Source organism: Glandiceps talaboti, chromosome 16 (genome assembly GCF_964340395.1).
Source record: "Glandiceps talaboti chromosome 16, keGlaTala1.1, whole genome shotgun sequence".
In the NCBI taxonomy this organism is placed as follows: domain Eukaryota; kingdom Metazoa; phylum Hemichordata; class Enteropneusta; family Spengelidae; genus Glandiceps; species Glandiceps talaboti.
In genome coordinates this window covers 19,699,262-19,718,619 of record NC_135564.1, presented here as the reverse complement: position 1 = coordinate 19,718,619, position 19,358 = coordinate 19,699,262, and the positions used below count along the sequence as shown (strand labels likewise).

The window sequence follows — 19,358 nt, the reverse complement described above, 5'->3', positions numbered from 1 at the left end:
TGTTGATGTAAATCCTAAAATAAGCCGTGTATATATTCATGTATTATAAAGAAGTCCACTTCAAGACCTGAAAACTGGATAAATTTGGCAGACTTCCAATTTTACCCGTCATGCCAGTTGGCCTAATCACCATTTTAGATGTGCGTGAGTTGTATTCACACAGCGTTCATCATGTGACTTTTTTGACAAGTGTATTGTGGTTGCCAGGATCGGGAGATTTTTACCAGTCATTTTATTGTTTGGAAGATTTGACAAATATAGATCGGTTGGCTATGTGCCAATTTTGTAAGAGCACCTACATCATGACTAGTATTTAGTACCACACTAGGCTGGATGCCAACTGTGGTGAAGGTATAAATCGTAACGATACTGTGTAGGAACTAGTCTAGTAGCACACCTTTATTTTAAAGGTGTCAATTTTCTTGCTCTTTACATTTCAAGTTTTAGTCCTACTAACGTAGAGAAAGAGATACAATTAAACATCAAAAAGTAACAACAACAACACCACCACCACCACCACCACCACCACCACCACCAACAACAACAACAACAACAACAACAACAACAACAACATCACCACCACCACCAACAGCACGAACTAGTGACCACACTAACTTTTCCTATGATGAGCTTGCTTAAAGCAATTATGTACACACCATCCTAAGGTCGTACCAGTAATTTCCAAAATTATAGTCCAGAAAGAAAACGGATAGGAGATGAACGCAATCTGACAGAAATCATGGTTGTACTGTAAGAAAATACGTGTCTACTTGTTGATGGCAGTTGATAGTCGAGTATGGGTTATGTGTTTGCCAAACGGCGATGAAGTCATCGAAATTGTGTTCTAAATTTAGAGAATAGTCTGTTGTTGATAAGCTACCTTTTTACCTTTTTTGGTAATGTTTTGGAATGGTAGAAGTTATTTGGATGCCTGCCATAATAGGTTCTAGTCCAGACAAGCTAGGTGCCCACGCAACGGAATGCGTTTGTTTATCTTGGAGGAGCATTTGGTAATAAGTGATCGATCCAATATAGGTTACTGATAGTTTATTATATATATATAATTATCAACATGTAAGCAGGTGTTACTTTATTGAATGAAGGAGACATGTATATTGAATTCAGACTGTGGTATACAGAATAGAAGCCTAAATAAAATAACTATATCATGTGTTGCATCATCCTAGCTAGTGTAGGGGGCAAATATTATTTTCACACTGTCATTGGACTAATCGTAAGGACTATAATCTTGTGTACCTGGCAGGTCTAGCTGTTCACCTTGCGTGATATGTACTAATTTACATACAAAGCATTTGATATCGAGTCTATTTTTGTAGATTTATCATCTACTATAGTATTGATTTTTGAATGTCGAACCGAGTCTAAGTGCAATTTTATTGGTATGTGATGGTAACCGGATGATACAAGCAAGAGACCAAAGGTCTATTGCCGGATACTCGGTAGTTTTCAGTGAAGTGTCTTTTTAAATCTCATTTTGATGTAACTGCATTATTATAATTGTTAAAAAGTTCACACTCAGTCTTTTAAAAACCAAAACCAATCATTTCAAAAACAGTTTTTATCCAACAGCTGTTCATATTGTAAATGAGTCATAATGTTGGTGTAGTGTCCTGGTTTTACTGAATATATTCTTTGTTTTAGTAATCTGTAAATATTGTTGTTTGTTTATATCTCAAGTTTTTTGCAGAACTACAACAAATTTCATTGTACAAATACATTTTACAATAAGGTATTATTATTATTATTATTATTATTTACTGCGCGCCTTTTTTACTGCACAGATCAGCGTTCTAATGTTAGACCAGTACACGTTCGCTTGTGAGCTGGCAAAACAAAAACAGTGCCAAGATCGAACTGTCACACCACAATTAATGAATACGACACTCGGAGGAGAATTTTTGTAAAAAATGTAAACACGAACAGAAACAACTTTAACATGTAGGCAGTTTTTATCCACTGACTCCAAATATGATCTTGTAGTCTCCACGGAAACACGGCCCCCATCCACTCCAAGTTCAAAACATTATCTTTAAAGTTGATGAGAAGGCCATCGCATCGTAGAAGCGAACTTGACGTCCTAGCTGAGCAGTTAGAAAAACAAAGTTTGAGCGACGGACAGACAGACAGTGATTGTGGTTTAAAACTTTCATAAACTATATCGGACTAAGTTTGGGAGTGTCAGTCACTTCACGTAGAATATGAGTGCGGTACAAATTTTCGGACAAACTTAGTTTTGGACAGATATCGACTCGTCTATTTTGTCACCGGAATTATCTTATTGACATGGCCAAGCATTCATGTATTTAAAAACACCAAGTGTTACTATGCTTTGCATTATTTTTGCTTTGTTGGTATTTAGAGCACTGATATCAATGATCGCAAAATTCCGTATGTCACAACACCACCAATTTTAGTTGTTTTGCCGCGAAAGCAATGGGCGTGAAGATTGTATTATAAAGTACACTAAATAATAATAATAATGTTGGGTTTTTTATATAGCGCTTTCCCACGCTCTGCTCATAGCACTTTACAATTATTACCCCTGGCTCTGATCAGAACGGCACAACGACCCTTTAGTCTTTCTCAACTCCCCGGGGAGCATACAATCCATTACAGCCATTTAAGCACATAGGATTAAAGCCTTCACATTGCAACCTACATCCTACCAGGACCCCAATTATACAGCTGGGTTGACTGAGGCACTGTCGTGGTTCTAATCTTGCCCAAGGACTTTAGCCACTCAGAAACACACAGCAGGCAGCGACAGGGCTCATTGTCATTCAAATATAGAATAATCTTTATGATAATATTTTTCATGATGCTTTTACATAATTACTGATATTTTTAATTAAATACGGGTGTCTTTTCAATAAATTTAGGAAACGTATCTGGAGCAAACAAGTGTGTCAGGTATATATCGGACAAAGCTAGTTTTCACGCATCTAGACGTGGACCGCCAAGCACTGTGATCGAACTCGAAGTTGGAGAAAGTCCATAAGCATTTCTTTTGTGAAAACAATAAACTTAGTGCAACGGTGATTAAATATCATAGCACTAATTCTTTTTTTAGTGTATTAAAATAACAGGAATGGTGTGAAGTCGTGACTTGTGAGACAAGAACGTAAATTGGTGTGAAATTTTGTGTTCGATTATTGGGTTCTCAGTGTGCACTGTAGGGTTATACCTTCGGGAACAATGTAGGATAAAATGTACTGTCGGCTTTTAAGCCTGTCCTGAAGGGAATCAAGTAATTATGATAAAAACCAATAATGGGTGATACCGTTTTTACATAGCATTTTCCAGTTGTAATGTAACACGATTATGTCCGAAAACTGAGACGGTGATCACGAGTGTACGTAGTCTAAACACAGCTCATATGTGGAAGGTTCCATCGAGATCATAAACCTTCATTTAACAAATGTAGTAAATCTGCAGTGTCGGCGATGGTATGTTAGTTCTAAAGCTGCCGTACGTAAAACATTGATACAAATATTTAGAGGTTTTCTCAAGTTATCGAAGTCTGACTAAAGTGTAACCTATATTACATAGAATCTAGGCTCTGACACCCCTTCCCCTTACGAAACCAATACAATTTGAATGACAAATTTCTAACAAAAAATCAAAATAATTTAGAAAATACATTTAGCATTGCTTGTTGATGAGACCGCCAAAAAAGTCTCATCTAGCGCAAATATTGTTCATCTTGTACATCTCATTTCAGAAATGTAGCATGGTCATGGTAGCTAGGTACACATTCATAAGTGGTTTATTTACCCATCAAATATATAAATGAGTACAAAACCTTGGTAACAAAACAAAAGAGAGAAAGGTAAATGGGGAGTAAGGTGATAGCTTAAAGCTAGTCTAGCCTGACCCCCCGACATTGTACATTGCGACTGATAACAATACATTAGCATTGCTTATTGTTCAGTCATCGATAGGACTGAAATACATAACTGAAAAACAAATGTACACACACAAGTCTCTTTACTACTTGGGAAGTCTATACAACAGACGAAAAGTCTATCTCATCAAAGTTTACAATTTTATCACTTGTACTGCTCTACTAAATATTGTTTCAAAGATTTCCTAAAATATGTGGAGAACTTTTCGACCTGGTGTGAATAGGAATAACATTCCAAATTCCTGCACCTTGATTTTTACACATTTATCATTCTTTGGATGTTTATCCACTTTCCTACCAAATGATGTTGATATCTGCACAGAATATACTGGTATTTGACTGTTACCAAGGGCGTGGTCATGGTTGCTTCGGCACTGTTCGTCAATGCCTTGAACAACATTGGCAGGTTAACACTTTTAGAAACATTCCCACCAAATGTCAGCCCCATCTATCAAGTAGTTCTTGAGTTCTAATTTTTTTTACCCAATTTCCCATTTTAGACATCATTTACATATCATTAAAACACTCACTATGTTCTGAATAAATCAGCGTACCTACATTCCAAGAAATATATCCATCAAATTTCAACACAATCTTCGAAGTGCGTACACACACACACACACACACACACACACACACACACAGAGACAGACAGACAGACAGACACACATACATACATACATACATACATACATACATACATACATACATACATACATACATATTACATACATACATACATACATACATACATACATACATACATACATACGTAGTAGTAGTAGTAGTAGTTTAGTAATAAATCATGCAGGCGATATGTTTGATAAAATGTCTGGTATTCCGACATGATAGTAAAACATGATATGAAGTAACTACCACTAGGGAAATATTGAGTAACAATATTTAGCAAAGATTTAGACTTAGTAACTTTTAATACTCTGATATAATTATCATCACAAACTATAAAATAATGCCTGAAAAATTAGAACGAAGGAAATATCTTGAGGTGTCTGTTAAACGCTACATTGGTTCCCCATACGTATACACCCAATGATGAAATAAGAGGTATAGGTCTATTGTACGTACAAATGGTAAAGTCTACAGCATAATTTGAACGTTAGCTTAGGGTTGTCTTCATCCTGTAATATTGTACAAATTGAGTTTTCACTATCTAAATAAAAATATTTTTGTGATAGAATAGCAAATTGCGCATTCCAGGAAATATGTGAAATGAACGATCTGGTGGAATTTAAATGAAATTGAGAAAAGAAAAAGAAAACAATTCTGCAATTGAGACATGGATCATTGCAAGTTTAACCGTCATGTAGTTTGATTTCTTTCATTTTTCCTTTCTTTTTAATAAAACTAAATTTATGTGAAATATCACACAAATTGCCACCATCCCACAATTTAAGCATTTATCAGAGTAATTTTGTCTTATTCTTATCGTGACATCATTTTTATATAATTATTTATACTTGGTTGTGAAAGTTCCACTAGAATGCTACATACGAGGTATTAATAAGAAACTGATCACAATAAAAGCAAGTGTTAAATGATTATAAGCATACAACACTTGAATCATACATTACAGTGAATGTCAAATCCCTAAGGTTAATTCAACAAACACACCCATGCATGTGAAGACAGTGTAGAATGATAAATATAAGAAAAAATATACAATTCGCGACAAGAAAAGACCCATAAATTAGCCAAGATAAACCATCTGTACCATATACATTTGTCTTTGTAAACTACAAGATGTTATTTCAAATAGCAATGTGAATTCAAAATGTACCTTTTGTGGGTTGTCTGTGGCCGAGTGGTTAAACCACTTGCCTCTGTGGTTGGGGTTCGAACCCATTCAGGGTTTGATTACATTAACCATGCTGTAAGAAAGAAGAGTGTCGCATGTTTTACACGGGTACTCCGGCTTCATCCAGCACTAACAATCCTGTTATTGGGCAATGTCTGTTAGATGCTTAATAAATACATAAATAAATGAAAAAAAACCAAATAAATAAATAAATTTTCTCCAGAACCTCAAAACGCTCCAAATTAATCCCGGCAGGGATCAATAGCGGCACAACGGCCCTTTATACTTCCTCAACTCCCTGCGGAGCTAGTTAGCCATCAGCCTCAAGTCACTTCTAAAGTTCTTCAAGGTTATCAGCTCCTGGTATGTGGAGGAATGCTGGTCATATTTAGTGGTTTTCGCTCTCGAAATTTTCAAGGTGTTGTCAACTTTCAAATTATCGGAATACTTTCAATTTATAAATATCTCATTCTCGTTGCCGATAGCTTTTTTTGCTTTGATCTCCGAAGTGGCATAGACAACTATAATACGTAATTTCAGATACATATAACTCCGTAATCGCCATCTATGATGACTCTCACTGTTTCGTATACTTTAGTCATTGACTTTTCACACCTGGAAAAACTGATATTAGCGGTAATATTGAACTTGCGGTGTTCCTTGTCGATTATGTATTTGTTTACCTTTTTTTAAACAAAAACAACAACAAAAAACACACTTTATTGACAATATCTATGATCACAATCGTAAATAATTTTCTTTTAAATTTAGTTTGAACTGGACTGGTGTTCTTTATTCAAGATAACACTCTATAACTAAAATGGGTTCTCCCTTTGTTGTGACGGAAAGGGTCATTTTAGGGAATCAGCAATAATTTGGTACTTCATTACCTGCATGATAATGGTACAACCGACTTGTAAGTAGCCAATCACCGTCATTCAAAATATACCACGTGACATATTTTTGAAACGTTATCACCATTCTGCTTAGATGTGCCTAGCAGCCCACATCGCGGACTAGAGGTAAGACCTGTTTTTACTAATTTCCTAATTGTGCGAGTTAAGTAACTACGATTTTAAGAAAATGCTAGCGTCTACTGTGATATCAATATGGAAGTAGGATTTAATATATTTCATTGGGAAAAAAACTGACCGTCATTAGGCTGGACCTAACTACAGTTTCCGACTGCTTCCCTTCATTATTAAACATTTGTGTAGGCTAGATTTAGGGAAGAGGAGCTACTATAGTAGCGTGCGTGAAAAAACTCCTAAAATTGCGCTATATCATGTGTCATTGTGATTGACTCTGAAGACCGACTTTCAACTGTCCAGCTTATATAGAACATATTTGCCAATATGGCTAATAATATTTCATATTTTACTATACTGTTATCATGATATAAAGCCGACAACAAACAGAAGTAGTCTTCAATTTGAATTCATTAAAAAATGCGTGAATAATTCACTGACTACGATACAGTAGAAATGTGATAGCAAATTTGAATGCGTAGATAGCGCATGTAAGCTAATGAACGTAGCAAAGATGATATGATAGAAGAAGTTTATGTAGTTTAGTCTGCTGGTTGTAAAAAATTAAAACAAAATGACGGTGGCTCATAGAGCGAATCATTTTAGTATCACTCATTGGTGTTAGATTTCGTATCAGTTAGCACCACTTCTCTCTATACATACTAGACTGTCAACGGTTGTCTTGACTTTTTTGTAATTTATCTTTTATACCATTTTTGTTGTGTGTGTGTGTGTGTGTGTGTGTGTGTGTGTGTGTGTGTGTGTGTGTGTGTGTGTGTGTGTGTTGCACGTTCCACGAAGTCAAGACGTATAATTATATTTGTGTGTTAGATATAGAATGCTGAGTGAGTAGCGCGCGTTCAGTATAGAATGTGTCCTGTACACAGGCTGATTATTAGGTTATACACGATTAGCAATAAACTTAAAAAGAAAGAATATTTCAGAAGGTTTTTTAGGAATATGACAAAATGTAATCCACATCTTAATACAGACTGTATATATAATAGTATTCCCTTGTAAAATATTCGTAAACTGGAAATGTGTGGTTGGACTAAGATGTTACTGCTTAGACGATTGGCACCGACTGTGCTCCAATATGCGGAAGTGACTGGATATTTATATGCGATTTTAAGTATGCGCTAGGCGGCTCTTACGTCATTCTTTTTTTTTTCTTCCTCCTAGGGAGTTTTGTATATAAAGTCGTATGTAAATTACAACAGGAATCGGGTCATTGCGTACAAAACAAGTTACAACAACATGGTTTGAGGCATGCTGCATGCTGGGGCATGTGGCGGGTATCATCAATCGCCGCCGAGAGCTACAAATTACTCTGATTTTCTACGACATATACCTGACCATCTCACTAATACATCCATGGACAAACCTAGGATTTATCACCAGTATTAGTTTTCACTGATGATCACCTGCCGGTTTAACGTCTTCAGTACTTCATGTGTTATGTTGCGATTCTGCCTGCATGTCACAGATGGGTGACATGGTGCGTGCAAATTATGACACCACTATCCTGTGAAATTCAGTAAAAGTGCCTTGTGATGCCCAGTATGAAAGACCTACATTGAACAGACCGAATCATTTCCGGTACCTAGAATCCTAGATATAACCAGAGGTGAGTCTCCCTACATGTAATTACAGCAACAATTGAACACTACATATTTATTATAAGTGTAAATGATGTATGACAGTTTCCCTTTCAGCTTTCACACCTTTAATATTTCATTTTACATGTAAATTACACTTGACTGCAAATACCTGAAAACTGAAAGTTACTCGTGTTTAAAGTAATGAAGTTCTCACGGAATTACATTTCCTAAAAAGAGACGAAAACATTATTTATCTTTTTTTTTTGACAACTTGTGTAGTTAGTTGTTTACAAACAAATATCACCTATCCATCATGGAACTTTGGTGATATACTTCCATTCTCCCAGGGAGAAAGAACTTATTGCCACAGATTACTGAAATATACTCACTTCATACCTTTAATAGCCAGATTTAAATGTCTTCTGTAAGGGTATAGTCTTGCAATTTCATGATTTATGCAAGAAATTTAGCTCTATGTCTGTGATTTTTCAAGTCCCAATGAAAGTTAGTTGTCAAAAATGTTTTAATCACTACAGGAAAATTGTCAAGATTTTGTGAGTGACGAGCCCTCACTGTACACTAATTAGTGTGTGAAATTTGAAAATGATATGTCCATATTTGACTAAAATTGAAACGATGATAGATATTTCACTAGACTCTCTCACAGTCCTCGGAGCTTCGCTTTACTAAAATTAACGCTAAATGAATTATATTGTATGTACCGATACCATCTACATAACGTACTCCATGACCGTACTCGAATAACCTTGTACTGTGCACCCTCATCGACCACATAGAGATAACTATTCGTTGACGTGTAACTGCGACACTCCCTGTTTTCGGGCTTTGCAAAAACACAGAGCGTCGCAGTCACACGTCAACGAATGGTTATCTCTATCATGGTCGATGAGGGTGCACAGTACAAGGATATTTGAGTACGGTTATATAGCTGGTATCGGTACATGCAAAATAATTCGTTTAGCTTTAATTTTAGTAAAGCGAAGCTCCGAGGACTGTGAGAGAGTCTAATATTTCAGCTGTTTGTGAACTCCACCCCATTGTAAACCTATTTTAAGGCCAAAAAAAAAAATAGAATTGTTTTCTGGTGAGTTTGCATCACTTAAATACCCTGTCTTGATCTTCTTCAGGGAAGACAACTGCAGAACTAATCATGAACAATTAACAAAAAAAATTTGTGTCCTCACACCACTTTAGGCAATGTTTCCTGACCAGAAACAACAAATTCTTTTGTGTGGCCACCACATCTAATCACTTAAATATGCCAATAATTTATTTAAACTAAAAGCTAAATTGATAATGTATTCAGGACGGATGCGATTTGGTATCGCAAATGTATGTACCAAGTTATAATAAATTTGAAGGGTGCATTCTTGAGATATAGCCTAATTACCGAAAACCATTAATTATGTAAATTTCTCATTAATATTCATTGAATGTTTATCAAAACTAATCACTTCTTGCCATTACCCTACGGAACACGTCTCCAAAATTTCGTTTGAATTGAGCCAGTCACTTTTTAGAAAATGGTGACACACAGACACACAGACACACACACACACACACACACAGATTTTTCAACCCAAATATAAACCCATCCTTACTAAATTGAAGGTAAAACTAAAAAAGTATAGAATTTCTTTTGTGTTTTGTTAGTTCAGATGATAAACTTTCATTTGCTAAATTCCTTTCGGATACGTGTAAGACAGAACAGAACTGTCCATTAGTTACATTATGAATGTTGTAATGTGACATTTGTCTACATGTATGTATTTACTATATATACCATGCTTTCCATAGCATATTGTAAGTAATCACGCTTGTACAGTGTAGTTAACTTGTCATTGTCACATCACATGTATATTATAGTTTTAGGTTAAAGTTGTAACTTGCCATGTTGCATTAAAAAAAAATGGATATATAACGCTTGAGAATTCTTTTAGTATGAACAAATGAAAGGGCCCAAAATGTCTTGTGTATATGTGATATCAATATCAGTATGGTTTAGGCCATTAAATACTTTGACTAAAGCACCACCACTACCTCCATGCTTTAAAATAATCAGCTTTGAGATTGGGTTTCATCTAGATTTTATTTTTTTCAAAATGAAATATTTTTGTTTGCCGAAACTCAATCCACATTCCAGTGGATTGCTAAACAGTATAATACATCCCAGTAAACTTTATTTTATGAACGGTTTTGTCATTTCTTAGTAGTTGTAGGGCCGACTGTATCACATTTAATATAATTTTTATATTTATGTCAACCCGGAAGTACATAGACACGAAAATAGACCAAGTGACTTTTACATGTAATTAGTCACAAAATTTTACTTTAACTGCTGATAACCTTCAAATTTATTTGTTTTTATTTTGTAAATACATTCTGATGTGCCCTAAGGACGACACTTTAGAGACTTGACTTGCTCTATGGGAAGGTAATTCTTTTATCTTTAAAAATTCTATAGCCAGATCAATGTCGCTGTGTACAGGTCTACTAGAAATGTTATGTACCTGTAGAATATGTACTAGAAATAAAACATCATATCTTATTACTCTTCCCCCAAATTAAGACAAAATCCTTAAAGGAAACAAAAACAAAAAAGAAGCTCCAAAACATTAAAAAGAGAACAAAATTACAGTAAGGAGTTGATGAAGCACAAACAATTCCAAAGAAAACAACAGAAGACAGTTCAATTGGAACACAGGATTTGAAATAAGTATGGGGTTAGGAAAAGTGAATTAGAAGTAGAGCAAATACTAAGAGAGAGATGGAGCGAAGTTAACAAGTGAAAGCACTTAAAGACCAGATTCTGTTTTTAGCACAACTGAACTGATAATTCAGTAGTGTTATAGGCATGGCAAAGTGTCTGTCTGTCTGTCTGTCTGTAAACAACTTAAAGTCAAAAAATGCCACACCAATTGCCATATTTGATGTGTGTGTTACCTTTGGTGTCTAGTTGGAAAATTGTTCAAATCAAAATGATCTTATCACCAGTGTGTGATTTGGGTTAAAAAATGTGGTTTTTGGTCAAAAAACTTAAACTCAAAATGATGTGCAAATTAGGGCTAAAAATGTGTCTTTTTGGTCAAAACTCTTTAATTCCAAAACTACTGAGCAGATTTGGCTGAAATTTAATGGGGGATGCATCTGGCGGTATATAGACAAAGAAATATTAAGCATATTATGATCTCATCAGTGATATGCAAATTAGGCATAACAATGTGAATTTTGGTCAAAAACTTGTATCTCAGAAAGTACTTTGTCAATGAGATTGAAACTTGGTAAGGTGTTATTCTGCAAATTTTCATCAAAAGATTTTGACACAATTGGCCCTAGCAACCATGACTACATAGCAACAACCAAATGGCAGTATATTTTGATTAGATAACATCATCATCTGATAGGCAAGTGAATAAACATTCAAAAAATGTATGCAAATATCCCTAGCAACCATGACCACGCCCATAGCAACAGTCAAACAGTGGTAGGGATTCGTAGACAAGTGAACCAACATTAAAAAGTATATATATGCAAATATGCCTAGCAACAAGACCACACCCATAGTAACAGCCAAATCACAGATATTGCAAAGATAACAACAGGGATTAAAAGACAAATGAACAAACATTCAAAATATGTTTGCAAATATACCTAGCAACAAGACAACGGCCATAGCAACAGCCGTATGATCACTTATATTGCAAAGATAACATCAGGGATTCATTGATAAGTGACAAACATTCAAAAAAGGTATGCAAATATGTCTAGCAACATGACAACTCCCATAGTAACAGCCAAATGATCCTATATATTGCAACAATAACAACAGTGTTGGATAGGCAACAGGATTATCATTCAGCAAATGAACCCCTATACCTAGCATGGATCAGCATGTGGGTAAACATTTTTTAAAAACTATACAGTTGTGCTACAGTGCCATCGGCGCTATTTTTTAAAGACAACGGTTGTAAACAAAAAGCTAAAGAAGTGGCAGGATCAGGGGAAAAAAACCTGATAATACCACAACTTGCACAAAATCTAAATAGTATCATTAGTATAACAGGTGACCTACCTAAACTTTGTTGATGATATTAATAACAATTTGAAGGTAGTAGGTAATAACAACACACAACAAAATAGCTAAGAGAAAGACAAGGAAATGCACAGAATATCAATTTGGAAATATACAAACAACACAACCTGACATGTATAGAGCTGTTACCTATGAAATTGACATCTGTTATCAGTGTCCATTTTCTTGCAAGGAATATTGTTGTGCTAATTCTTTTAATGAATGGCCAAGCAAAGATGATGTTGCAACAATTGACCCCAAATTTATTAAAGGAAACTCTTGAGACTCTGTAAACTTGTTCTGTGAGAAAGATTGGTGAAGAAGAGAAGTCATAAAATAGCATCAAGAACAAATACATTTTAATTAATTTTCAGGGGGGGGGGGGGAGGTTGTACAGTGATCTTGTGAAGTTCATTGAACTACATGTATTCTCCATGATCATGTGAGGTTTGCATACATTTAAAATTCACTGTTATTCACTGTCTAAGATAAAAATTAATATCATACGTATGAAACAATGAGTACATTACAAGTATGTAAATTCATATTGAATTGATACTAGTGTTGAAAATTAAACACTTTGAAAAGTAGAAAAATTACTTAATTATAGTCTGTACTGTAATGATTGAAGTGGTTAGAACTACATGTACATTCAGGTGTTATTGGTGTGTCTATCAAATTTCATCAAAGTACCATGTACAGTTTTTGAGTTACAGACATTTAATTCTTGCATCATAGGGATATTAAATTGCCTATACTATACGGTGCGATGTGTACCAAATAACAGCTTTGGGATTCGAAACTTGAAATGGTACAACTACATGTATATCAAGTATTGATTATATGGACCAAATTCCAAGATATCTTTTATGATTATAAAGTTAGTCTTTTGAATATTGCAAAAAATGACAAATTTGCGACACACCAAAAAAACCTATGACAAGTCTAATAAAATATTTGTGAAGTTTACCACTCTCCAAAAGTTCTTAAAACATGGTTATGGTTATGCATGGTTAAAATCGTTGTATAGCATGCATTTCATTACTGATAGGTGGAAAAATAAAGTTGTTTTTGAAACACCTTCACCAAATAATTTTAGGTTTCAAGATGATTGATGACCTCATCACCTCACTTGTTATTTTGGAAGTTTAAATTCTTGAATAAGTCTTGACAGAAAGACTATAATTATGAATATGGTGCGTTCACCCAGTGAACTAGTATGAGTGTTGACAACACGTTATGTAGTGACACACCGAGTATTTGCCTCAGACACCAATGTTTCCAATATTGGTGATATTTCCATTGTTAGACCATGGATATACTAGACATTCATTATTTTACATCTGACACTGTAAACATGATAATTATTATGTAATTCTATACATGAAATTTTATTAAACTATCCTGAAGAAAATGACTAAAACTAATAACCTACAAGTTGTTTTGCTATATCACTTTTTTGTACAAGTATTTCTGTGTGTGAATAGTACAGTAACCTAGATATTTTGTCTTTCATTCAAGGTGCCAAGAATGATAGCCCAATCATTCAGACTGTGTACCATCAGTGTTTTCATTCATCACAACACAAAAGAAAAGAAAGAAGGAAACTGATCTCCAGAGATGTGAAAGAAGGATCAGCAAATTTAAAGTTCTTATGTTGCCAGATGATGGATCCAACATAACTGAGCAAGACACTACAGTTGGAAAACAGCAAGAGATGTTCACTAGGGAAATGACTTGAGAGAATAATGATGAGAGTGTGAAACTGAGATCAGAAGTTGCGAAGCTAAAGAATATGAATGTTCAGCTGATTATTGAAGACAAACAATCAAAAGATGACAATCAGAATTTGAAAAGTGAAAGGGACAGATTGAAAGAAAGAGTAGATGCCATTGTTTTTCTGAAAAAAACTTTTAGTTCAAATGAAAAGAAGTGTAGTTTATATTAGCAGAAATCAAAAGTAACAAAATGTATTTGTGTATTTCACAGGATTACCTAACTTTGTCATAGTTAAAATGGTTTTTAGCACAACTGAACTTGTTCAGTAGTGCTATAGGGATCGCCCGGCGTCTGTCTGTCTGTGTGTGTGTGTGTGTGTGTGTGTGTGTGTGGATGTGTGTGTGTGTAAACAACTTAAAGTCAAAAACCGCTGAACCGATTGCCACGATATTTGGTGGGTCCATTACTTTGGGTGTCTAGTTGGGAAATTGTTCAAATCAAAATGATCGCATCATAGGTGTGTGATTTGGGTCAAAAAATGTGATTTTTGGTCAAAAAACTTAAACTCAGAAACTACTGGGCAGATTGGTGCGAAATTTGGTGGGAACATTCTTAAGGTGGTGTAAAGTAAGATTTGTTCATGACGGGATGATTCCATCAGTGATATGCAAATTAGGGCTAAAAATGTGTCTTTTTGGTTAAAAATCTATAATTCTAAAACTACTGAGCAGATTGGGCTGAAATTTAATGGGAATGTATCTAGGGATGTATGGACGAAGAAATGTTAAGCTTACCATGATTCCATGAGTGATATGCAAATTAGGTGTAAAAATGTTCATTTTTGGTCAAAAACTTATATCTCAAAAAGTACTTGGTCAATTAGTCTGAAACTTGGCGAGATGTTTCTGAAACTGTTATTCTGCAGATTTTCTTGAAAACGTTTTGACAAAATTGGCCCTAGCGACCATGACCACGCCCTTAGCAACAACCAAATGGCAGTATATTTTGGTCAAATAACAACATCATCTGGTAAGCAAGTGAGTAAACATTCAAAAAATGTATGCAAATACCCTAGCAACCATGACCACGCCCATAGCAACAGCCAAACGGTGGTGTATTTCACAAAGATAACAACAGGGTTTAATAGATAATTGAATTAACATCCAAAAAATGTATGTAAATTTGCATAGCTACAAGACCACGCCCATAACAACAGCCAAATAATCACGTATATTGCAAAGATAACAACAGGAATAGAAAGACAGATGAATTAACATTCAAAAAATGTATGCAAATACCCTAGTAACCATGACCGCGCCCATAGCAACAGCCAAACGGTGGTGTATTTCACAAAGATAACAACAGGGTTTAATAGACAATTGAATAAACATTCAAAAAATGTATGTAAATTTTCCTAGCAACAAGACCACGCCCATAGCAACAGCCAAATGATCACGTATATTGCAAAGACAATATCAGGAATTCATACACAAGTGAACAAAAACATACACAAATGTATGCAAATATATCTAACAACATGACCACGCCCATAGCAACAGCCAAATGATAGCATTTATCGTAAAGATAACAACATGGTTGGATAGGCAACTGGATAGTTATTCAGCAAATAAACACCTATTGTTAGCATAGACTAGCATATGGATAAACATTTTTAAAAACTACAGTTGTGCTACAACGCCATTGGCGGTATTTTTAATTTATTTAATTGCTCCTCATATTAAGACGTATTCACAAAACAAATTGACACAATTCCAGGAGTTTTTATCTGTTCTTATGAAACTTAGGTTAAATTTACTTGATGAAGATTTATCATATCGATTTGGAGTTGACCAGTCCACAATCAGCAGAATTTTTAACAAGTGGGTCCCAGTAATGTCCTCAAGGTTGTCATGCCTGGCAGAGAAGATTTACGCTCATCCATGCCATTATTTTTTAGTGATCATTTCAAAAATTGTGTTGTTATTTAGATTGTTTTGAAGTTGTTAGTGAAAGACCAACAGATCTTTTAACCAGGGCACAGACATGGTCCAATTATAAACAGCATAACACTGGAAAATTTTTGATAGGAATATCACCACAAGGTAACAATAATTTATATATCTAAAGTATGGAGAGGGAGGGTCTCAGATGTTTACTTGACTGAAAGTTGTGGAATCCTGAAAAAATTGTTACCAGGGGATGAAGTACTTTCAGATAGAGGGTTTACTATTGGAGATTCTGTTAGTGCTTATAGGGCAGTTTTAAAAATTCCTGCATATACCAAAGGGAACTGGAACTTGAAATGAGGGATATTGATTGGTCCCGGGAATTAGGTCATGTGAGAATCCATGTTGAAAGAGTGATTGGCCTTCTAAGAAATAAATATAGAATATTACAAGGAACCCTCCCCATTAAAATGATCATGAATAAAACCTCTGGTGGTAATACTGTAGTGGATGACATAGCCAGAGTTTGTGCTGCTTTGTGCAATCTTTGTGAATCTGTTGTTCCCCTACATATTAAAAAATAAAACACGGATAACTCACAGTCTGCTTCTAGGATGCCTGTGTTCTGTAAATCATCTCTCCAGAGACACCCAGGTTCACTCTAGTATTTGATATAGTTTCTAGAGGCAGTGATTTTAGCCAATCACAATCCAGCAATGAATAAGTGCAAAAACTTTGAGTGAAAGTATTCTGAACAACAGGGATTTCCAACTTTGAAGATAATTAAAATTGTGTAAGTATTGGTAGCAGTTGGTATAAAAAGTTTGTTCTAAACACTAAAACAAGTCTGTGTATTATACTTTGAAATGGCTGTACAACTTGAATTTCATTTTGCATCTTGCCCAATTTGAAAGTAGATTTTGAAAAAAAATTGTTATTTATGGAGAACAACTGTATTAGGCGTAAAATAAAACAATCATTTGGTGATATTTTTCATTGTTAGCATTCTGGGATATTTGAACTCTCCCAAACTCTGCAAAAAGTTGTATCCACATAGCCTCTACATTGTATACCTATGCTATACATGAAATGTCAATGTCTGACTGTCATTAAATTTAATTGTATACTAGATCATAATGCTAAGAACTTTCAAAGTGGTCGTATGAATGTGTATTGTTCTCGTTAACAAAACAAAAAACAAGGAAACCATGTCAGTGTCTGTCACTCAATAAATTGCAGAGCACTAAAACACTAAATATTATGTGATCAACATCTGTTACAGTATGTTCAGGAAATGATTTTAATTAACTTAAATTAAGCATCAGTAATTATTAAAGGCAAGGGTTTCAATCTCCAGGTCTTACATCAGTGTTTATCTTATCAGTGGAATCAGGAGGATTACAAAGGGCTATTCCTTGGTTCTAGACCAGACAACTGCCATTAACACCTAACTTGTAATCCTAGGTCAATGTGGGGTGCATTGTAACAATATATGAAGTTTCAAATTGTGACTTAGATTTGGTCACTTGTAACCTGTACATGCAAAAACAACTATCAAATGGCTGGTAAAAACAATGTTGGATAGTGTCAGTAATTTATTACAAGTTCATATTTTACCTCAAATTACATTATAAATGATAAATATATACTGGTATTACTGTTTTAGCTTTAATATACTACTCAAATTAATTGTACAGAACTGATATTGAACAATTTTTTATGTCCTAATGAAATATTAACAACAAAGGGAAGATATCTAATCAAATGTACGAATTCAATTTGAACTGTTTGAGAATAAAAACCCTATACTTTGTAGTACTTGTTTTTCCGTTTCTTCTTTAAATTATTGTCCTGTATAGGTACATACTACTGTTCAGTGAGGCAAGTTCAAATTTTGACAACATGGATTTCAAATGTACAAAGGGGTCACCAGTGTCTGGCCGCCTGTAATTTCAAATGATATATATGCAAGTATATCAGTGTGTTAAATATGTTTTATTTACATTAATGATTTGCTACTCATCAGACAGCACATTCTGTTGGTGTTGCTCATTGTTTCACTTAGTTACCTAGTCATCGTCAACACTGTGGTGTGTTACTGTGTAGGACTATCTATTTTTTTCCTGTCCTTTTCTTTGAACAAGTTGGACAAAACAACTTCCCGTTCTTAGCATGCTTAATTATCAAACAATCCAAGTTATAGTATTTTCACTTGACACTACAAACAATCATGTCCCTCACAAAACTCTCACCATGACAATAACAAACAGATATATCTGAATGTGTGTCAAGACCGATCTTTAAATTTCATGTTTTATTTTTGAATAATTAGCGTCACAATGCAAATTTAAAGACTACAACTTCCAAACAACATTTCTTCATAAACGTCATATGGTCACTAAACGAAATCAGTAGCATATATTTGGAAATGCCAAATGATATTAGTTTAACCTTAAACAGTCCATAGTGATCGCACTATTGTCTTTCTTTACTCGTTCACGACAAATTATTCACACTTTTTAATCATTATCAGGTGTTAAGGTGGTGGCCCCCCCTATCTGTAAAACCAAAAACAGGCTGACACCCCTATCACTTAATTCTAAATCATGATGACCCCCCCCCCCCCCCCCCCATATGTATATTATATATGTATTATATATTCAAATGAATATAAGTGGCTCGCTGGAGAGAACAATGCTCGATGCAAATATTAGTAGCAGAGCATTATAGACTCAGAGTTTCACGCTTTGAGCGATCTTCCAAAGCGTGAAACTCTGAGTAATGACTTATTACATCCTTATTCTTTGAATTAAGTATATATATATATGCTCCGAGTTTCACACTCAATGCGATCATCAGCATCAGACAATATATATATATATATATATATATATGTGTGTGTGTGTAACTTTGCCCAGTTCATGGAATGGTCAACCTTATGGAAATGAGAGTATAAATTACAATCTAAAAGGGCCAAATATAAAATTTTTGGGGCAAGAGTTTTGAACTGGTGTGTTGATTATCGAACTTTAATAAAACACAAGCTACACCGAATTATAAAAAAATAAGAATTGGTGATGTGATGAGTTTGTAAATACATGATAATAAAGTTGTTTGATTGATATTATTTTGTGTGTATCCTATAAACGATGCATATCACTGGGCATATCATACAATATCCACTTCATAACCTGGGCAACATGATTACCTATTTCATGAATTCAACAATT

General features: G+C 34.7%; 1 long non-coding RNA gene across 1 annotated transcript; it reads left to right on the top strand.

Annotated features, from left to right (window-relative positions):
* The first annotated feature begins 6,438 nt into the window (after positions 1 to 6,438).
* On the top strand, positions 6,439 to 14,557 carry LOC144447301 (uncharacterized). The gene is made up of 3 exons (XR_013482011.1): positions 6,439 to 6,763; positions 7,952 to 8,396; positions 13,985 to 14,557. It is a non-coding gene; the product is annotated as an uncharacterized LOC144447301 (long non-coding RNA).
* The last annotated feature ends 4,801 nt before the right edge of the window (positions 14,558 to 19,358 follow it).